Source organism: Gossypium arboreum, chromosome 1, assembly GCF_025698485.1.
Source record: "Gossypium arboreum isolate Shixiya-1 chromosome 1, ASM2569848v2, whole genome shotgun sequence".
Classification (NCBI taxonomy): Eukaryota; Viridiplantae; Streptophyta; class Magnoliopsida; order Malvales; family Malvaceae; genus Gossypium; species Gossypium arboreum.
In genome coordinates this window covers 9,857,104-9,881,452 of record NC_069070.1, presented here as the reverse complement: position 1 = coordinate 9,881,452, position 24,349 = coordinate 9,857,104, and the positions used below count along the sequence as shown (strand labels likewise).

At 35.3% G+C, this 24,349-nt stretch overlaps 1 long non-coding RNA gene and 1 pseudogene across 1 annotated transcript; both read left to right on the top strand.

Annotated features, from left to right (window-relative positions):
• The first annotated feature begins 9,687 nt into the window (after positions 1-9,687).
• LOC108481276 (beta-amyrin 16-alpha-hydroxylase CYP87D16-like) lies at positions 9,688-15,247 on the top strand (annotated as a pseudogene).
• A 1,515-nt stretch (positions 15,248-16,762) lies between these two features.
• LOC108480786 (uncharacterized) lies at positions 16,763-19,241 on the top strand. The gene is made up of 2 exons (XR_001870685.2): positions 16,763-17,042; positions 17,647-19,241. It is a non-coding gene; the product is annotated as an uncharacterized LOC108480786 (long non-coding RNA).
• Positions 19,242-24,349: the final 5,108 nt, after the last annotated feature.

Genomic DNA, 24,349 nt, shown 5'->3' with positions numbered 1-24,349 from the left:
TACATTTAAAAGCCCAAAACCTCAAACATAATTAAAAAGATGTCCGGTTTACGGAAGAAAATCAAACTTTTAGAGCGGGTGGCCACTCAATTCCCTCATGACTCCAAGCCCACTATGGTTGGGGATTAGCTGCGTGGATAAAAATAAAAGGGTGAGTTTGGGAAACTCGGTGTGTAAATTAACCCAACCATAGCCTATATCAGCTCAAACCACGAAAAATAATAAGTTGGCCTTAGCCCGCAGCGTAATTGAGAATAAAGCCCATAGGCCCATAGCGTAAGTAGCAGATATTACATGTTTATGCGAAACCCAACCCAGATTCATCCATAACACCCCGCATCAGCGTTACACCATGTAGGGAGACTACTCGACCCACCCAACCGCTACACACCACGTAATTTGCAGCATGGCTGCCGAGCGAATAATGTGACAGAGTCACAGATCTGAATAATCGTGGCGGGGCCACGGAGCAGATATATGTGGCGAGCCACGGATCGAATATTTATGGCATAGCCACCGAGCGCTTCCTCCATAATATAACCCATGTCCCTATGCAGCAGATATATAATCATGGCATATATCATACGTAATCGATCGTCATGCTTTTGGTCAAAATTAACCCTAAGGGTATAACGGTAATTTTGCACCTAAGGGTATAACAGTAATTTTCCACACATAGGGGTATTATAATAATTTAGCTACTTTTAGGGTTTTCATGCATATCCTAACTATTTACGTACTATCGAACACTTACAGCATACTTACGAATTGGGCGTTGGCCCATGAACCCGATCTTTGGCCCATTAAGCCCAAATTATCAAAATGTACGAAATCGCGCGTATTGCAGTTTATTACTTTAGATTACCAAATATACAAACCCAACTATCTTACGAGCATTCGCACACTCGCAAATTCCCAAAATCTCGACTTTTCGGCATTTCGACTTTTCGCTTTTGCCAATTTAGTCTATGAGAGGTGTCGATTACACACTTTTATGACGATATCTTGACGAGATCCACACGAACCGCCTACAATTGGATTACTAACACGTTAATCTAACTATTCAAATACAAACTACGATTAATCCCTTACAATATTCGCCAACCACACCTACAGATTATAGTAAGCTTATAAGAAATCAATAAGCAACTCATTAACAAATTTTTGTCAATGTTTACCACATAATCATAATTTCACTGCAAGCTGTCTTCCTGAGCAATAGTCACTAAATCATTTATAACTGGAGCTACGAAACTCCAAATCAAGTTCCATTAATTTTCCCTGAAAATAGACTCATATATCTTCTATCCATAAAATTTTCAGAATTTTTGGTTTAGCCAATCAATACCAGAATTTTCTCAAAGTTTCCCATGTTTCACTGTTTGACTAATCTGACCACCCTTCATTACGAATCAAATTTCTCATTGTAAAGAATTCAAAATATGTTCTTGTTTATTTCATTAGAAGCTAGACTCAATAAGCTTTAATTACATCATTTATTCAGCTTCTAATTCATCTCCCACAATTTATGGTGATTTTCCAAAGTCACGTTACTGCTGCTGTCCCAAGCAAATTTATTACCAAATCACTCTTTCACACCTAACTTGCATGCATGTTATTTAAACATGTATATCACCAATCAATCATCAGATATCTATGATTTTACTTAAGTATAATCTCCATTTCATCATTTTAAAGCACAACATGTTAGCCGATTTTTCCTTTTAGCATCTAAGGCACATGCATGTTCATTTGTTTGGCTCAACTTCACCTATCTTCCATTTTTCATCAAAAGAACATGAAACAACAACCATTTTCTTCATTTTAATTCATGACTAAATGCTCACAACACAACTAAAAATCAAAATATACTTCAAGAGTTAAGGTAGAATTAAGAAGAACTCATGAACCTCAAAATAGAAGCAAGGTACCAAGAACTTACCTTCAATTTTCCTCCTCCTAATGACCAAATACTCAAGAGCTTTCTCCTCTCCTTTCTCTTCTCTAACTTTCAGCTATGATGAACAAAGATGGACAAAACTTTGTTCTTTTCACCCTTTTCTTTAATAAAACTTCATATTTCATCCATTTAATTCTTTAATACAAAAGACATGAAATTCTTATCATGAAACATTTACCTAACCCATTATCATGAAACATTTACCTAACCCATTATCATGGAACATTTACCTAACCTATTATCATGGAACATTTACCTAACCTATTATCATGAAACATTTACCTAACCTATTATCAATTTGTATCAATTTGTACCATAAATTATGGATATCAAGTGCACATTTTGTCTACAACAACATGATGGTTGGCCACTTCATGTAAAAAGGGAGGTTTATTATGCAAATCCTCCTATTTTGCGCTCCTATTTATTTGACCACTTCAATTTAGCCTATAGCATTTTCAAACATTTTCACATAGGTCCTATTTCATAATTTCACTCACAAATGACAAAATCAAAGCATGAAATTTTGTCAACATTCACGAAATTCGAAAATTGGGCGTTACAACTCTACCCTCCTTAAAGAAATTTCGTCCTCGAAATTTACCTAATCCAAACAGATGAGGGTATTCTTTGTTGCATCGTCTCTTCGGCTCCCAAACTCGAAGTTTTCCTTCCTTAACTTGTTGAAAACGAGCGACCAAAGACTCATCGTTCAACTGTTTTTCCTTAATCTGATCCAACCAGGTTGGCCTCACTTGCAACTCACCAAGACTTCCATCATCATCTGAGACTCAGACGAGCAAACATTGCTCTCGGATCGAATCTGACTCTACGACTTAGAGCATTGGCTACCACATTTGCCTTGCTTGGGTGATACTCGATCGAGCAGTCATAATCCTTAAGCAACTCAATCCATCTCCTTTGCCTAAGGTTCACTCTTTCGAGTCAACAAATACTTAAGACTCTTATGGTCGGTGTATATAATACACCTTTCTCCGTACAAGTAATGTCTCCAAATCTTAAATGCAAATATCACACGCCAACTCTAAATCATGAGTCAAATAGTTTCCTTCATGAGGGTTAAGCTATCGTGATGCATATGCAACCACCTTACCCTCTTGCATTAATACGCAGCCCAAACCCACGTGTGATGCGCCACTGACACACTAAAATCCTTCCCGGACTCATTTGAATTAACACAGTGCTTGATGAACTTTCTTCAACTTCTCAAAAGCTTCCTACTATTTCTTAGTCCATACAAACGATACTCCTTTCCTTATGTGTTTTGTCGAGGTGCCGCCATCACGAAAAACCTTCCACAAACCTTCAGAGTATCCCGCCGGTCTAGGAAACTCCATATTTCGACACTCGACCTAGGCGGCGCCCACTCCAAAATCGCTTCAATTTTTCGAGGTCTACCTTAATCCCCTCAGCAGAGATCATATGTCCTAAGAAGGTTACCTCTCTCAACCAAAGTTCAGACTTGCTGAACTTCACAAAGAGTTCCTTCTCCCTTAATACTTAAAGCACTATACGGAGATGCTCATCATGTTTCATTTCAGTTTCAGAATATACCAGGATATCATCAATAAAGACGACTACGAATTGATCTAAAAATGGTTGGAAAACATGATTCATCAGATCCATAAACGCTGCAGGAGCGTTCGTCAGTCCAAATGGCATAACCAGAAACTCGTAATGACCATACTGAGTCCTGAATGCCGTCTTATGGATATCTGCCTCCTTGACCCTTAACTGATGATATCCAGATCGAAGGTCGATCTTGGAAAATACAGAAGCTCCTCTAAGCTGGTCGAACAGATCATCAATCCTTGGCAGTGGATACTTATTCTTAATCGTCAGTTTGTTCAACTGGCGATAATCAATGCACATCCGTATTACCATCCTTCTTTTTCACGAATAGCACCGGTACTCCCCATGGAGACACGCTTGGCCTAATAAAGCCCCTATCCAACAACTCTTGAATTTGAGCATTTAACTCTACTAACTCCTTCGGTGCCATCCTATACGGTGTGATAGACACAGGCGCCATTCCAGGCAACAAGTCTATTCCAAACTTAACTTCTCGATTCGGAGGCAATCTTGGAAGCTTCTCCGGAAAAACATCTTGAAACTCCTTTATGGTCCTAACCTTATCCACTGTCAGTCCCTCCTCTTCCGACTGACTTACAAATACCAATTAGGCCTCACAACCTTTCCGAATCCACTTTTCGACTCTTAATGTCGACACCACATTGGACAAATAATCCCTTCTCTCACCTATCACCATAACCTCCTCATACTTTGTAGTTCTTAACACCATTCGTTTAGCAGCACAATCCAGAGTCACCTTATGCTTAACAAGCCAATCCATTCCCAGAATGAGGTCAAACTCTTTGAACAGTAACTCCATCAGATCTCCAGGAAAAACCTTGCCTTGAGTTTCTAAGGGTACATTTCTATACAGTTTGTCTACCCTAACCGAGTGACCCAAGGGACTTAGTACAGGTACCCCACTCACAATCTCCTCAGAGCAGTCCAAGTTATCCATAATCCGTTCTGTGGCCTCCAACCAATATTCCGCCACATTCGGGGCTATACCAGACACGCCCTTAAAGATCTCTGTTCCATTAGTCCCGAAGTCATTCAGAAATAGATCCCTGAATTTCGTTGCCCGAACTTGCTCTGGCAACCCTTTTCAGAACATGAAGCATTGCCTGTGACAGGGCATCATCCTCGGCGGCCCTATCATACGACCCATTCTCATCCGTCGGTGGTGGTCGTGCTACTCCAGTGGGTATGTGTTCAGAAGACGAAGATCCAGCTTGAGTACTACCTCGGCCTCGACCACGGCCTCTTCCCCGAGTAGCTCTCGTACTCATATCGATTTATCTTGATTACAAATTTTTATGCATCAATTAATATTCCAGTGTTTATTACAGATGTTTTATGAATCAGATAGTAATTCAGAGTTTGTTTTCGCATAATCGAAGTCTAGCTACAGTTTCAGTCTCTTATCAAATTGTTCTATGGTTTCAGTATCATCCTATCTAGAGTATCCTAGTAGGGTTTCAGTACAGATAGATAATTCAGAAAAATATTCAGAAGAGTTCAGAGTAATACTTACAGGCTTGGGCCAGAGATTCAGAATGCCACCTTCTAAAGATCTAAATTTTAAAAATCGAGTTTTTCGCATTCTTTATAAAATTTTTGTTTTTGAAAATCTTTATTTTTGTAAACCCATTCCACAGCCGAGTTGTTGCAACCTAGGCTCTAATACCACTAAATGTAGCACCCCAAACCCGGCCCAGAAGTTATGGTCGGATCCGGCATGCCACATCAAAAACGTAAAAAAAAAAATTCCATTCTAAGTCCAAAAAATCGTATTTGATGTTCAAAAGATTAATTCATTAAGGGTTAAAGTGAATGGAAGATGTGCACCAAGTAGGAAACCGGAAAAGAGGTGGTGAGTCCATCGGACTGCTTAAGTACTAAGCTCCCTTCGGATCCAATCCTAGACATGCATACCGCCATTGCCATACCTTAACGTCATGGATATTTCTAAGAAACCGATTTGATTAAGTCATTTTTAGGAAAAGTGATTAATTTTGGAAAATACTTTCATTGCGGAAGCTTTGCTTGTTGTCGTGTTATTTTGAAATCAACTGTTGTTTTTGAAAGCGCTACTAAAGCTATCCAATTTCAACAGTTAAAATAAGTATTACCTATCTTAGTAATACATATTAAAAACCATCAAAAATAAATAAGCGGCCTTATTACATTTAAAAGCCCAAAACCTCAAACATAATTAAAAGGATGTCCAGTTCACGGAAGAAAATCAAACTTTCGAATGGGTGGCCACTCAATTCCCTCACGACTCAAGCCCACTATGGTTGGGGATTAGTGCGTGGATAAAAATAAAAGGGTGAGTTTGGGAAACTCGGTGTGTAAATTAACCCAACCATAGCCTATATCAGCTCAAACCACGAAAAATAATAAGTTGGCCTTAGCCTGAATGAATTGAGAATAAAGCCCATAGGCCCATAGCGTAACGTAGCAGATATTACATGTTTATGCGAAACCCAACCCAGATTCATCCATAACACCCCGTACAAGCGTTACACCATGTGGGAGACTACTCGACCCACCCAACCGCTACACCACGTAATTTGCAGCATGGCTGCGAGCGAATAATGTGACGAGTCACCAGATCTGAATAATCGTGGCGGGGCCACGAGCAGATATATGTGGCGAGCCACCGGATCGAGATATTTGTGGCGAGCCACCGGATCGAATATTTGTGGCATAGCCACCGTAACGCTTCCTCCATAATATAACCCATGTCCCCATGCAAGCAGATATATAATCATGGCATACATCATACAGAATCAGATCGTCATGCTTTTCAGTCAAAATTAACCCAAAGGGTATAACGGTAATTTTGCACCTAGGGGTATAACGGTAATTTTGCACCTAGGAGTATAACAGTAATTTTCCACACTTAGGGGTATTATAATAATTTAGCTACTTTTAGGGTTTTCATTCATATCCTAACTATTTACGTACTATCGAACACTCACAAGCATACTTATTAATTGGGCCGTTGGCCCATGAACCCGATCTTTGGCCCATTAAGCCCAAATTATCAAAATGTACTAAATCGCAGCGTCTGCAGTTTATTACTTTAGATTACCAAATATACAAACCCAACTATCTTACTGCGTCAGACACTCGCAAATTCCCAAAATCTTGACTTTTTTGGCATTTCGACTTTTCGACTTTTGCCAATCTAGTCTATGAGAGGTGTCGGTTACACAATTTCTTGACGATATCTTGTGAGATCCACACACGAACCGCCTACAATTGGATTACTAACACGTTAATCTAACTATTCAAATACAAACTACGTATTAATCCCTTACAATATTCGGCCAACCACACCTACAGATTATAGTAAGCTTATAAGAAATCAATAAGCAACTCATTAACAAATTTTTGTCAATGTTTACCACATAATCATAATTTCACTGCAAGCTGTCTTCCTGAGCAATAGTCACTAAATCATTTATAACTGGAGCTACGAAACTCCAAATCAAGTTCCATTAATTTTCCCTGAAAATAGACTCATATATCTTCTATCCATAAAATTTTCAGAATTTTTGGTTTAGCCAATCAATACCAGAATTTTCTCAAAGTTTCCCATGTTTCACTGTTTGACTAATCTGACCACCCTTCATTACGAATCAAATTTCTCATTGTACAGAATTCAAAATATGTTCTTGTTTATTTCATTAGAAGCTAGACTCAATAAGCTTTAATTACATCATTTATTCAGCTTCTAATTCATCTCCCACAATTTATGGTGATTTTCCAAAGTCACGTTACTGCTGCTGTCCCAAGCAAATTTATTACCAAATCACTCTTTCACACCTAACTTGCATGCATGTTATTTAAACATGTATATCACCAATCAATCATCAGATATCTATGATTTTACTTAAGTATAATCTCCATTTCATCATTTTAAAGCACAACATGTTAGCCGATTTTTCCTTTTAGCATCTAAGGCACATGCATGTTCATTTGTTTGGCTCAACTTCACCTATCTTCCATTTTTCATCAAAAGAACATGAAACAACAACCATTTCCTCCATTTTAATTCATGACTAAATGCTCACAACACAACTAAAAATCAAAATATACTTCAAGAGTTAAGGTAGAATCAAGAAGAACTCATGAACCTCAAAATAGAAGCAAGGTACCAAGAACTTACCTTCAATTTTCCTCCTCCTAATGACCAAATACTCAAGAGCTTTCTCCTCTCCTTTCTCTTCTCTAACTTTCAGCTATGATGAACAAAGATGGACAAAACTTTGTTCTTTTCACCCCTTTTTCTTTAATAAAACTTCATATTTCATCCATTTAATTCTTTAATACAAAAGACATGAAATTCTTATCATGAAACATTTACCTAACCCATTATCATGAAACATTTACCTAACCCATTATCATGGAACATTTACCTAACCTATTATCATGGAACATTTACCTAACCTATTATCATGAAACATTTACCTAACCTATTATCAATTTGTATCAATTTGTACCATAAATTATGGATATCAAGTGCACATTTTGTCTACAACAACATGATGGTTGGCCACTTCATGTAAAAAGGGAGGTTTATCATGCAAATCCTCCTATTTTGCGCTCCTATTTATTTGGCCACTTCAATTTAGCCTATAGCATTTTCAAACATTTTCACATAGGTCCTATTTCATAATTTCACTCACAAATGACAAAATCAAAGCATGAAATTTTGTCAACATTCACAGAATTCCCGAAAATTGGGGCGCTACATAAATAATAATAGTATTAGAATAATAAAATAAACATAAATAGAAACATAATAATAATAGCAATAATATATTAAATAGTTAATTTGATAATAAAATAGCGAAAATAAAAAAAGATTAAATCGAACCTTAAAACAAAATTTTGGGCGAATCAAAAATAAATAAAACGAAATGATCAATTTGAACATGCGAATGACAAGGAGGGACCAAAAGGGAAATAATCCCCACCCTCCAAAACACAGAACTTCAAGGTGGACCCAAAATGCCATCAAAATCAATTTTAGGGCAAAAAAGATAATGAAAACTTAATTGCAAAACAATAAAAAAACGGAAGGGCTAAAAGCAATTGGATGAATTTAGAAAAAACAAAGAAATTGAAATGAAATAGACAAAATTCCCATGTAATTGAAAGAGAAAAGAAAATAATTCAATTCCAATGGAAATAGGAAAAGAGAGAATAATCCAATTCCAAATTGAAGTAGGAATCCCAAAGTAATTCATCCAAGTCCCCCCTTTCAAAAAACAAAATACCTCTATTTATATATATAGGGTTTATTAAAAATAGCCTAACTAATTTAATAATAAAATAAAATAATAAAAATAAAAATCAAATCTTCCTATTTTTAGCCTTTTACCAAGTCAGCAAATTTTGATAACTCATTGGCTTTCTCCATCTTTTTTATTTGGCCACAATTTAATGATTTTCTTTCAATTTGGTCCTTTTTGGCTTGTTTTTGACCAATTGCATCCTTTGACTTTGGTTATTATTTTTTTGGGGCCCAGGCCAAAATTAGCCTATTACACAGGTCTAGGTAAAACTATATAGGCATGTGACATTAGGAATAAGCCTTACGTATAGGCCAGGTCATTCGTCCAAGCTTGAAGGCTTCTTCAAAAAATGGGTGGGTAAAATTTAAAATTCGTTTTCTATATGGACCAAGCCTTGGATAAGTTTTATTTACCCAAGCCTCGTCTAGCCCGAATATATTATGTTATAAAAATTAATTATATATGTTAAATAATAATTATATATATTTATATTAAATCACTAACCTAATAATAATCAAACACATTATCCAACACCTGAAAAAAATTTACCCACTAAATAACTCAAGTCAAAATATAAAATTTTAAAATTATATTTAATACAATAAAATATTTATTATATTTATAGTAGTATTTTTAATATAAATACTTTTTTAATGCATTTGAAAACTTTTACTCTAACGTTTTTATAATGCATTTAGTGGATATATATATATTTAAAAATTATTTTAAATAAAAATTAATATAAAAAATCAAATATGGACTGAGTTGCACCCAGAATAACCTTTTTAAATTGAATTAGGTTTGGCCTATTTTTCTATCCAAAATGAGTTATTGAAAAATTAATCTAAAAAACCCTATCCTTAATCACATTTATTAACATCCAACAGACAACGACCTATTTAATTAATATATTAAGCAGCAAGAAATTGTGTTAGATATCTATCTTTGTTTTTTGCTTCCCTTGTCTAGGAAAAAGAAAATGGAGCAGTGGTGGTGGTATTTTTGGTTTTCAATCATCTCTTTGTTTGGTGCAAGTTTGGGGAACTGGATTCACAGGTGGAGGAACCCTAAATGCAACGGCAAACTCCCTCCAGGTTCCATGGGACTCCCACTTTTAGGAGAGACCCTTAGTTTTTTTGTCACTTCCAACTCCATTGACATCCATCCTTTTGTCGCTCAAAGAATGAAAAGGTAACCACACAAACCCACATGTGGAATTTTAGAGGGTCTCCTCCTTGTATTGACAATATCGTGTCTTAAAATATATATGTGGAATTTTAGGTATGGTTCATTGTTCAAGACGAGTTTAGCAGGGAGACCAGTGGTGGTATCATTAGATCCAGATTTCAACTATTTCGTGCTGCAACAAGAGGACAAACTTGTCGAACTATATTACATGGATTCAGTGGCCAAGTTGGTTAACCAAGACGACATGTAAAACGTAAGTGGCGACTTCCACAAGTATTTCAGGCGCGTCATCCTCAGTCACTTCGGACATGAGCCTGTGAAACACAAGCTCTTGTCTCAGTTTGAGGATGTTATAAACCATGAATTGCAGGACTGGAGCAAGCTGCCTCAGGTTGATCTTAAACACCAAACTGCTTCTGTAAGTAAACTCTTTTAAGTTTATATAAACCAATGTTTTAATTTTCTTTTAATATTTAATATATATTAGCAGTTGATTAATGTAACATTTCTGATTTTCAGATATTATTTAACATGGCCTCAAAGATTCTGATGAGCTGTGTACCAGAAGAAAATTTAGGTCATGATTTGAGCGACATCTTGCAAGGACTTATGACATTTCCTGTATATTTTCCTGGGACCACTTTCTACAAATGTTTAAAGGTAAACATATCTATACAAGGCGAACTTCATGCGTACTTTCTATGTGTAAGTCTTTGTCATGGTCACCCATGAATAAATAATCATAAATATGCATGGCAACTTCATAAAACTTATACTTATTTAAAACCTAAACTTATTTTTAGATCTAATTGGTGCTTGAACTTAAAAAATCATAAACTAATTTGGTATTTCTTTTAGGGATACCTGATAATACTATTAAAATAGGTTGAGATGACATTAATAACTAATAGTATAGTGATATGTGACGGCCTCACATTTTGACATTCGGCAAAAATATAATATTTATAAAAATTATAATTTTTTTGCCACGTGTCAAAATGTGAGACTATCACGTGTCACCATATTATTGGTCGTTAATGCCACATCAACATATTTTAATGATGTTAATCTGGTACTTAAAAAAAGTATCAAATTGACTTACGATTTCCAAATTCAAATATGTAGGTCCAAAAAAATTTAAGTACCAAATATAAGTTGTTAAGTTTAGATAACTCAATATATATTAACCCATTTATAAAAGATATAGACGCAATGCTTTCTTTTATTCTGTATAAGTTGTGAAGTTAAATTTTAACATGTTAATGAGTATTTCTGTATGCAGAAGAAAGAGAAAGCATTGAAGCTGACTAGTGGGGTGCTAGAAGAGAGAATGAATTTGTATCCAACAGATAAAGGAGATTTGCTGGAGAAAATGGTGGGAGACATGGGAAATGAAGCAGGCTTGACCAAACAATTCGTCTCCCACGCCTTATTTGGACTCCTCATTGCCACCATAGAGACTATTGCCCCAACTACCACTTTGGCTGCTAAGTATCTATTGGACAACCCATCAGCATTGCAACATTTAACTGTATGTATTTACTTGCTTTAATAACCATATATAATCATTCTCCAAACAAATTTAAAATGTTTTTCTAGTTTTTTTTCTAATTATTTTACTGCACCTTAAACACATATGTCATTTGGAATTTCATTTTTGTATTACTTCACTAACAGTAGACATAATAATACCACCCTATACCTTGTCATCTAACTTTTAATTTTTTTATTACATCTTGAGAAAAATACGATGGAGACCTTATATTAAAAGTAAAATTGTATTGTACTCTTTTATATAAAAATAGATAAATTAATTTATATATATTAGATCCAAGAGTTAATCGATTTTTTTGTTAAAAATTTTATCTATTTCTTATTATTAAGTATTGGTCCCTATACATCATCTTATGTACACATGACACGTCACATGTTACTGTTTGGTTATTTCATCAACCAACCAGTTTTTAACAGTACAAATTGATAAAAATTTTAATAGAAAAGACTAGTAATTAGCTCTTTAACTTAATCTACAAAGACTAGTTTGTCTATTTTTGAATAGACGAGGCAAAAGGCAATTTGACTTCTAATATAAAGGCCTCTTGATATTTTTATCGTTCATGCAACATTAATTTTGAATGATTTGATGACAAAATTTAGAATTAAATTTTCTTTAAATAGTTTATTTTAATAAATAATATTAATAAATTAATTTATAAAAATAAAATTAAAAAACATAGCAAATAAATACTTGAAAATACCCATAACAAAGAAGGAAAAGGAAAATTAAGTTTTAGTTTTTTCTTTATTATAAATTCAGCGCCTTTAATATTAATATTTTAATTTTAATATATTCTAATTAATTATTAATAATTCTTAAAATAAAATATTTGAAAATATTCTCCTACAATTCAAATTTAAGGTAGTGTTTCATAAAGTGAAAATTAACTTTTTCCCTTCTTAATCGATCCATCCACATTAAGTTTATTTGCCCGAATAGTTTTTTGTGTTGTGTATTTTACAGAATTGTTTTTTTTTTTAAGTATTATTGGATAAGTTAATTAAATCACTAAACAATTTAATTTTGAAATAATTAAAATTTTAATTGATTATGAAACAAATTAAGTAAAATGAATTGGTTGATTAGGAGGAGCATGAGAGAATTGTGAAGAAGAGAGAAGATGCCAAATCTGGAGTTTCTTGGGATGATTACAAATCCATGACTTTTACTCATTACGTGAGTTATGCCACCAAATTACTTCTCTAATTTCTCTTAATTAATTACATTGTATTTAATTTTATTACTATATTATTAGGTCATTAACGAGACACTTAGGTTAGGCAATTTCCTTCCTGGGATCTTCAGAAGAACCATAGCTGACATTCCCGTTGACGGTACCTACTTTCTCTATTTCTTTTCTTCTTCTTTTTTTAAATAATAATATCATTATTTAGTGGTTAAATTATGTTTTATATTCTTCTACTCTTCGTCTATGATTTTTATTGCTGACACCTTAATGATCAAGGTTTGCACTCGATCCATGTAATTCCCCCCTCCCTCACTTTGTACCAGAAAAAACATGTGTTTTAAAAAAAAAATTGTGAAATTTGAACCAAAAACAAAATTCAACCATTTATTCATTACTAATTAAAGGATCATTAATACTTCTTAATTTAAATTAAGATATAAATTATATTAGGAGAATCTTAGAATATATAAATTTTAAGTACCAATAATATAATGTCACATCATTAATTTTAAAAATATAAATTTTATTTTACACTCTTTCATATTTATTATTTTTTTAATTTAATTTAATGTAACTTTAATTAAATTACTTAACAAATTAAAAATTTAATAAATAAACAAACATGTTTTCTTCTTCTATAATTTTAAAACTATTTTTAGTTTTTCTTTATAAATTTAATCATCTTTTATTTCTTTACTTTTAAATCGTGTTTTATTTTTATGTAGTCAATTTTTTAATTCTTTTAATTTTTATGTAAGTAATATTCTTTTCTTTTTCTTTTAAATTTTAATTTTCTATTTCTATTTGTTATCTTTAATCAAATTTCAGAATTTGATAAAATCACCTATGGTGGTTATAATTTTCAAATTTCAATCTTTTACTAGTGTTTTTTCCCTAAATTTTTATGCTTATGATTTTTTATTATTTTTTTTATTCTTCATATTCGTTTCACAGCCCATGTTAGGGGTCTATAACTGTCCATCCCAACAGTATTGTCTCCAAACTTCGAACCTGCATATAGTTTCAATGTTTTTGGTTATGTTTTTTTTCATATAGTTTCAACATTTTCCTCCAATTTTTTATTATTTTAATAAAATTAAATTAAATTAAATTAGAGATGATATCTTATGTGATTGAGTGTAGAATAATATTTATATGTCTTTAAAAATTGATGATATAACATTATCTTATTGATGTTTAAAAATTACATCATTCTAACATAAGTTATTCCCTTTAAATTATAAATTGCAGGGTATACCATACCAAAAGGTTGGATTTTATTGATTATTCCCGCTGTCCATCATCTTGATCCTAATACCTATGAAGATCCTCTTGCCTTCAACCCTTGGAGGTGGAAGGTATAACAATAATAATCTTTATTTATAACTGTATCGAGTGTTTCTCTGTATGCCAACACATACCTTACTCTAGACTTAACGCATGTTTATACGATAGGGATTTACCTATATGTGTGACGTATGGACCCATATCGTACGGTTCCATGTGCGATCTCACATGTGATCTAATGAGAGGGTGTAAGTTCCACTCCTACGAATACTTACTGTCATGCGAGCTCGACACGTGAGCTCAATGTACAAGCTCGATATGTAAACTGTGTAAAATTCAATCCGAACCCATTCGAGTTATGGGTTAGTAATAGTAAGTATCATAATAAATTGTATACTAATATATCTTATAAATTTGTTCTAAGCCAAGTTATAACTTTCAAATAGGAAGGTTTGTTGTATATTTAAAGTCGAAAGTGTTAAAGATAAAAAATATTAAATTCAAAAAATAAGATTTTAAATTCTAATTTTCATCCAACCTGAATACAAAATTGATGCTTTTAGCCTTCTGGAACTTTTAATTTTATTTCGGTCCCTTAGCATAACATTTCTAGCATTGTCCATAAATTTATATAATATAAAAATTAAATATATAATATTAATGTAGAATATTGGGCGCAATACAATGGCAAAGAAATTCATACCATTTGGTGGAGGGAATAGGGCATGTACAGGAGCAGAGTTCAGCAGGGTTCTAGTTGCTGTCTTTTTACATGTCTGGCTCTCCAAATACAGGTTTTTTTTTTTTTAATATGTACAGATATTGTTTTTAACTATGATTTTTTCAACCTGAAATTAACTGATATTTAATTTAATTTAATATGAATATAGGTTGACCAAATTAAGGGAGGGGACGTGGCTCGTGGGCCTCTTCTGATGTTTAAAAATGGTTTTTATGTTAAAGTTTCAGAAAAATAATATTAATTAATTGTTACTTATATCAGATACTGTCTGTCGAAACCATTTTTTAATATTTAAAAATGATGGATCGACTTTTTGGAAAGCGAAAATGAAGTCGCCACCGATCTTTTGTTTTGATGTGATCGGATCACCTAAGAATTTGGTTATTTTAATAAAACATTTTTTGATTTACTAAAACAACGATTTTGGTCTACGAGCTTTATAGAAAATGGATTCGGGAGTCAGTTACGCATGAGGAAGGATTAGCACCCTCACTACGCCCAAAATTGGTACCAAATCGATTAAATATTGTCCTTATAAAAAATTTAAAGGAAAAGATTTTTTGAAATATATAAAAATGTTTAAATAGTTCAAGTTGGTGATTGAAAATCTCTCGTTCCAAAGATATGCGGTTTCATACCCAGTACGATTGGATATGATCCCTTATACCTTTAAGATGTGATCAATTTTCAACTTTTGAAAAATTATAAAAGAGATTATCTAAATATTTGGTTCTTCGGGAAAGTCATACCCAGTACGATTGAGCACAACTCTCCCAAATTCCCCAAACACTAGATATTGTCTTATTTCGAAACATTGAATAACAAAAATTTAGAAATTCATTTAAAAACATGTTTACTCATTTTAAAGTTGATGAAATATTTAATACATTGTAAAAAACATATGAAACAATATACTCAAAATACAAATAACCTTGTTTAAGAATCATTAAAAAACAAAACTTTTAAGCATGGAAAATGAATAATTAATATAAAGTATCATGCATAGTTATAACACAAAACAAAATGATGTACAAAATGTGCATAAAAATGAAGAATTATATAGCATATATATAAGTTGACACATTTACATAAAACTTGGGATATATATTTGTTGAAATAGTTATTATAAAGTTCAAATCAAATTATGTATAAAATATTTAAAACACAAATTTAGTTAAAATTTATAATTCACAAGATAATTTAAATAATATATTATGTATGAAGGTATAACAATATATGATATAAAATAATATACAAAATCAATTTATGAAATCTTTATAAACATTGGGTATAATTATTTTAAAAAAATCAAAATTAATAATGTATATAAAAAATAAAGCAAAGCTATATGAGTAACCAAATATATATATATATATATATATAAAACATAAAGACTTTGAATTAAACATAAATTAAGAAATATATAATTCATGTATATAAATATATTAACAACACTTATTAAAAAATATAATACAAAAAAATATTACAACATGCAAAATAACAGTTATTATAGAAAACTTAAACCAATGATTAACATACCAATACATAAAAAAATATTTAAAGAAATAGGATACACAATGTCAAAAGAATATTCTAAAATAATTATACAAATGCAACATACAGAGTTATTAACATAAATTAAAGCATACACATATTAAATGTATTCTAACTCAACTGATTATACAAATATAAGATTCAATTAAAAATGCATCAAGATGAAATGGATAATTTGTAAATAAAATGGTCATAAAATAAATCAATGCATAACATGCCTAAATATACAGGGATTAATATTGCAAATCTTCCCAAGTCTAAGTCACCTCACTGCGTCATGAATTTAAATGAGAATGCAATCAAAACAGTAAGCCACTTTGAAGAGCAAAGCAAAGCAAAGCATGCAAATGCAAAGGATTGAACGCGCAAATTTCCCTTGCATACAAAATGGCGCATATCCGGTTCATATTTTGGGTCAATGCGCGGACCCCCTTTGCTGGCAGACGACACCGTTTCTTCAATAAGTTTTTTAGAACCCCTTTTTTTACCCTTTTTTCCTTCCCTAAATGCAGCCGTTCCTTCACCCTAATATGCAGTCCCCAAAATCAAAATGTTGAGTTCATATTTGCAGCCATTGAACCACCATTTTATTTGGTAGCCGATGACGCATGAACAATATCCAGATCTTACCATCGAAGGCTCCACTCGGGGAAAATCTGGTAAGCCAAATTATTTTATTTTTTTTAGAAAAAAAATATTAAATCTCAAATTATTTGTTCAAGAGAAAAAAGAAAATGTTGAAAATCGAAACATTCAACAGCCTCAGACCCTTGCCCTTATCTCGGTGTTTTAGAGATATTAGGGACCTCACTGATGCCATCTTGAGGCTTGATGAATAATACCTTTAACTTCCTCTTTCAACTTTATTCTCAACGAAGTGAACAGAGGCTAAAACCGCTTCGAAAGATATAATCTAACTCTTTTTTTCTTTTGTGTTTCCACATGCAAAAATGATGAAGATAACTGCTGGAAAAATAAATAAAAAGAAGGGAACAATTAAAAAAGCTAAAGAAGATCACCTTTTGGAAATCCTGTTTTTTTTGAAAATTTTAGATTCTGTATCCGTATTGTGTATTCAGTGAGCGTAGAGTGTGTAATCTCCTCCCCGTTTGCTTTCATTTTTCTTGCTCTTATAACCGAACGGAGTACAATATTTTATTTCTTCTATTGTTTTGGTTCCATTTTTGTCACTTGCTCTTTTGTTTATCTTTTTCCCCATCATTCGCGTGCTTCCTTTTGTCTTTGTATTTGCTTTCATTGCAGGCACTATGCAACGCGTGGAAAAGGCGACGTTCAGGGGTGTGGTGACCGAGGTAGCACGCGCGGTGGTTGGCATGTGTGGGGTGAGCGGCGGCTGAAGAGAGAGGCTAGGGTTGCTGAAACAATTTGGGTAGTTGGGCTAGGGTTAGTTTTAGGCCTATTGGATTTATTTTGGGCTAAAATCTGGGTATTGGGTTTTAATTATGTTTTGTTTTAATTTTGGGCCATGTATTGGACTATTTTTGGTTTGGGTTCTTTTTAGGCCAATATTGGCTATTACAGTTGCCCTTCTTTGCTCATTCTCGTGTAATGAGAATGGAGCAAAGACCTTGAAATAGCCAATTTTGCCTAGTCTAACTGGATCTTGGCTTCTTGGTGCTTCTTTTCTTCTAATAGTCTTGCTCCATCCCACTGCATCTTTAGGGGTATTGGAATTAATTCTATGGTTTGCTCCAATGTAATTTCAAGGAGATGGTAATGGCTTTAATCTGCTCTATTGCAACTTCAGAGAGATAAGATTCGCTAATTCGATCAGCTCCACTGCAACTCCAAGGGGGCCAGATGTGTAATTTTCAGCCTATTACCCTACTGCTTAAGGCTTGGTGGCTCGAATCTGCTTCACTGCTACTTCAAGAAAGCGAGATTCGTCGTCTACGATCTGTTCCACTTACTGCTTAGGGGGTTAAAGCTCGTAAATTTAGCTTGTTACCCTACTACTTAGAGGGTTAAAGCCCATCATCTTCGATCTGTTTCCCTATTGCTTAGGGGGTTAAGATCTGTAAATTAGCCTGTTACCCTACTGCTTAAGGGGTTAAGGCCCTTTGTCTTCGATCTGCTTCCCTACTGCTTAGGGAGATAAGATCTGTAATTCAACCTGTTACCCTACTGCTTAAGGATTTAAGGTTCTTCGTCTTCGATATGCTCCACTACTGCTTAGGGAGATAAGATCTGCAATTCAACTTGTTACCCTACTGCTTAGGGAGTTTAAGGTTCTTCGTTTTTGATCTGCTTCACTACTGCTTAGGGAGATAAGATCTGCAATTCAACTTGTTACCCTACTGCTTAGGGGGTTAAGGCTCGTCATCTTCGATCTGTTTTCCTACTACTTAGGGGGGGTTAGGATCTATAAATACGGCTTGTTACCCTACTGCTTAGAGGGTTAAAGCCCGTCATCTTTGATTTGCTCCACTACTGCTTAGGGAGACAAAATCACTGTCCTCGATCTGTTCCACTGCAACTTCAGGGAGATAAGATCTGCAATCTCCAAACCTACTCCACTCTTGCTAGGGAGATAGGATGGTGGCTTAGATCTGTTCCACTCTTGGTTAGGGAGGCGAGATTCGCCGTCTTCGATCATTCCACTTGTAACCCGGGAGACAAGATCTGCGATCTTGACTTGTTACCCTACTTGCTAGGGGTTAAAGCTTGTGAACTTACTAATTTTAGGGATATGACCTGTAGAATCAGTACCATGTATCTAGACTTATGTTAAATGATTAGGATGTTATGGTCGAATCAAATGCTCCTAACTAGATGTGATGAATGTGTCAAATAATTAGGATGGTATGATTGAAATGAATCAAATGCTCTTACTTAAACGTGTTATGAATGAATCAAATAACTAGGATGCTGTGATTGAAATGAATCAAATGCTCCTAATTAGATGTGTTATGAATGATGTATGAATGAAAATGTCAGTTTTTGAATTTTTTTTGCCTAATTTGGTATTACTCGTTCATCAACGTATTATTCTGCCTTTCCTTTGACTGGTACCTCTGGCAGAAAACCCCAAGAATAATCACAATCTGGGCTATTCTTCCTCTAACATTTCTAACCCTTAAATTTGGGTAATTCAAACCAATTAGTCCCGTTTCAGGTTCTTGTATCATTTAGAAGCTTTTCAGAGTAATATGCAAAACTCTTTTGTAAATATTATTAGTCCATTAATCATCATTTAAATGAAAAACACTCGACAATGGTTGTCGCATTAGACAAAATGAAATTTTATTTGAGAACAAAACTCAAAATGAATAGGGTAATCAAGATAGTAAATTTGCTAAGATACAAAATGAGATAAGAATAAGTGTCCCAGATATCATAGTATGAACTTCTCTGCACAAATTTCTCAAGGACCCTTTGACCTCGGTATGCGTTGGAAGATCAAGGGTATTTTGTCGATGCCCCAAGATGTAGCATCCCTCTTTCTTGTCAATTCAGAGGAAACCGGACCACTGCATGCCCCCAACTTCGATCAAAATTTGAATCGCCCATCCCTCGATCAATGCACATTCGCATTGTACCATCCTTCTTCTTCACGAATAGCACCGGTGCTCCTCATAGAGACACGCTTGGCCTAATGAAGCCCCTATCCAACAACTCTTGAATTTGTGCCTTTAGCTCCACCAACTCATTCGGTGCCATTCTATACGGTGCGATAGACACTGGCGCCGTTCCAGGCAACAAATCTATTCCAAACTCAATTTCTTGGTTCGGAGGTAATCTTGGAAGCTCCTCCGGAAAAACATATTGGAACTCCTTTACGGTCCTAACTTTATCCACTGTCAGTCCTTCTTCTTCTGACTGACTTACAAATGTCAAATAGACCTCACAACCTTTCCGAATCCACTTTTCGGCTCTTAATGCCGACACCACATTGGACAAATAATCCCTTCGCTCACCTATCACCATAACTTCCTCATCCTTTGTGGTCCTTAACACCATTCGTTTAGCGGCACAATCCAGAGTCGCGTTATGCTTAACAAGCCATCCATTCCCAAATGAGATCAAACTCTCCGACGGTAACTCCATCGATCTCCAGGGAAAATCTTACCTTGAGTTTCTAAAGGTACGTCCCTATACAGTTTGTCTACCCTAACCGAGTGACCCAAAGGACTTAGTACAGATACCCCACTCACAATCTCCTCAAAGTGCACACTCAACGACCGAGATATGGCACATGCAACATAGGAATGAGTAGATCCAACATCCACCAAGACAAGATATCGGCATGCTAAAAATAAAAACGCATTACGATTATGACGTCGGTCGTCACCCTCCTCATGGCGACAAGCAAAGATATACCAAAGTCGGCCGACGAGCCTCGGTGTTAATAGTACCACTTGCTAGGTGCCCCACGTCCATGGCCATTGCCACCGCGACCTCGGCCATGACCTCTCAATCTGATGACGGTCCACCTCGCTATTTGTTTGCACGGGTTGCTGACCCTTTGTTCAACCACTGAGCTGAGCTAGTCTCTTAGGACAATCCCGATCTTATGTTCCTTTGATCCACAACGAAGATAAGCCCTTAACGTTTCCAACATTCCCTAGATGCATTCTACCACAATCTCCACAAGCTTGTGGTCTAACAAGATTCACTTTGGAACCGCTCGAATTGGTTCTTCCATCCTAGCTCTCTTAACATTCGGTTTAAAGACTAGTTGGTCCAAGATCTCTCCGAATCGATTTCGATCCTCGTCACGGTTCCTCGTCAACTTGCTTCACCTCTTGGCTATCTTAGCCTTTTCTATCGGTCAAGAAAATCGCGCTCTCTTTCATGAGCTATGAGCACCCTTAGCTCATCCCCGAGGCCATCCTCAAAGCGAACATCTGCGCTCAGATTCGGTAGAGACAATACCATTAGCATCTGGCTCAATCGCGAAACTCGCCTCATATTCATGAATCTTACCACCACAGGTCAGTTCAGAATTCCTTCCTTCACAAGATCCACATAGCTAGCTCAGACATACTTCGCCTTGAAGGATCGCTTAAATAACTCCTGTGTTACCTCTCGGTGGGGTACCCTCTCTCACGATGATCCACTCTTGACACGCCTCATCCCGTAGTAAGGATCTGCTCCTTTTAACTTTTGCTCTACTGAGCAGTCCAAGTCATCCATAATCCGCTCCGTGCCTTCCAGCCGTACTCAGCCACATTTGGGGCTACTCCAGATACACCCCTAAAAACTTCCGCTCCGTTGGCCCGGAGTCGCTCAGAAATGGACCTCCTATTCATGGGCCTGATATTAGCTCCAGCCACCCTTTCCAAAACTCTTAACATGGCCTGGGACAGAGCGCCATCCTCCGCGGCCCGATCATACGGCCCATTCTCATCCACCGGTGGTGGTCGTGCTACTCCAGCAAGTATGTGTTCAGAAGACGAAGATTCGGCTTAAGTACTACCTCGGTCTCGACCACGACCTCGACCACGGCCTCGACCACGGCCTCTTCCCCGAATAGCTCTCGTACTCATATCGATTTATCTGATTACGAATTTTATGCAGTTAGTTTACTATTTCCACTGTTTATTATAGAATATCTTATGAACAGATAAGGTTTCAGAGTTGTTCTCGCGTAACCACAGTTTAGCTACTGTCTTAATTTCCTAGGGCTTAGTTTACCCTACGATCTCGGCCAGTAGCCTTTATGCTATATTATCTATAGTACTATCTCTAAGGTTTAGTACTAACTACAGTACAGTTCAGTATATAAAACAGAATAGTACTTACAGCCTTGGTGCCGGGGATTCAGTGTGGCACCTCATCAGTTTTCAGATAAACTCAAAAGATTTAGACTTTTTGAAATCCATTTTCCAAACATTTGTGTTTAAAAAATAAGTTCGGAGATTATCTCCTTTAAACAGAAAATTTATTTTCAAAAGTCAGGTTTTTTTTTTTAATATACCCTCTTTTTTTTGGCATAAAATTTTGAAAACCCTTTTTGGACCCGATCCACAGCCGAGTTGTTGCAACCTAGGCTCTGATACCACTAAATGTAGCACCCCAAACCCGGTCCAGAAGTTATGGCGGATCCGCATGCCACATCAAAAACGTTAAAAAAATTTCATTCTAAGTCCGTAAAATCGTACTTGATGTTCAAAAGATTAATTCATTAAGGGTTAAAGTGAATGGAAGCATGCACCGGTAGGAAACCGAAAAGAGGTGGTGAGTCCATCGATTGCTTAAGTACCAAGCTCCTTCGGATCCAATCCTGACATGCATACCGCCATTGCCACACCTTAACGTCCCGGATATTTCTAGAAACCGATTTGATTAAGTCATTTTAGGAAAAGTGATTAATTTTGGAAAATACTTTCATTCGGAAGCTTTGCTTGTTGTCGTGTTATTTTGAAATCAATTGTTGTTTTTTGAAAACGCGCCTAAAGTTATCCAATTTCAACAGTTAAAATAAGTAATACCTATCTTAGTAATACATATTAAAACCATCAAAAATAATTAAGCGGCCTTATTACATTTAAAACCCAAAACTTCAAACGTAAATAAAAGGATGTCCATTCACGGAAGAAAATCAAACTTTGAGCGGGTGGCCACTCAAATTCCTCACGACTCCAAGCCCACTATGGTTGGGGATTTCTGCGTGGATGAAAATAAAAGGGTGAGTTTGGGGAAACTCGATGTGTAAGGAAAACCCATTCAAAGTCCAAGTCACTCAAGCCCATTGGCCTAAGCCCATTCAGTAATGATGGTATGGGCGAGCCCTTTTGATTATTATAACCGGGCCTTAGCCCTTATTCAGATAAAGATGGTCCATAGGCCCATTTCAAAATACATGCAACATCAAGAAACATATTCAAGCCCATTTGGGTAACGGTGGTACTAGGCCGAGCCCTTTTCAGATTATAATAAACGGGCCTTAGCCCTTATTCAGATAATGAGATGGCCCATAGGCCCATTTCAAAATACATGCAACATCAAGTAAACATATGCAAGCCCATTTGGGAGACTACTCAACCCACCAACCACTACACTCCACCGTACCGACCATACACTCCATGTGGGGAATAGCTCAACCCACCCAAATTAACACTCCACATTGCGACCTTGCTGCTCATTATCGATAGAATTGAGGCAAAGCCTCCAATCGTGGACAAGCCACTTTCAATACTTCCTCGTCAATATCCCAATCCCATGCATCGATAATAACAACATGGCATGCGATAAATAACAACGATCAAACATGCATTTAGGTCAATTTAACCTAGGGGTATTTGGTAATTTTGCACCTGGGGTATAACGATAATTTTCCATACATAGGGGTATTATAGTAATTTAGCTGCTTTTAGGGTTTTTCATGCATATTCCTACTTTTCATGTACTAACAGAATCACGCATCGGGGTTCTTCTGAATTGGGCAGATTGGCCCATCATTCCAATTTTGGCCCATTAAGCCCAAAAATATCGAGGTATGTAAATCATGCACTTTGCGGTCCAAACATTGCACTTACCAAAAACATAAATCGATTTACCTCACGAGCATTCGCACTTTCAGAAATCTACAAAATCTGGGTTTTCGGCATTTTGACTTTTCGACTTGGCCGATCTAGACTAAGAAAGAGGGTGTTAGTTACACACATGTTTATGACGATATCTTGATTTGAGATCCACACACGAACCACCTACAATTGGATTACTAACACGTTAATCTAACTATTCAAATACAAACTACGTATTAACCTTTACAATATTCTACCAACCACACCTACGGATCATAGTAAGCTTATAAGAAATCAATAAGCAACTCATTAACAAATTTTTGTCAATGTTTACCACAAAATCATAATTTCACTGCATAAGTTGTCTTCCGAGCAACATCACTAAATTATTTATAACAGAGCTCTGAAACTCCAAATCAAGTGCCGTTAATTTTCCCGAAAATAGACTCGTATATCTTTTATCCATAAAATTTTCA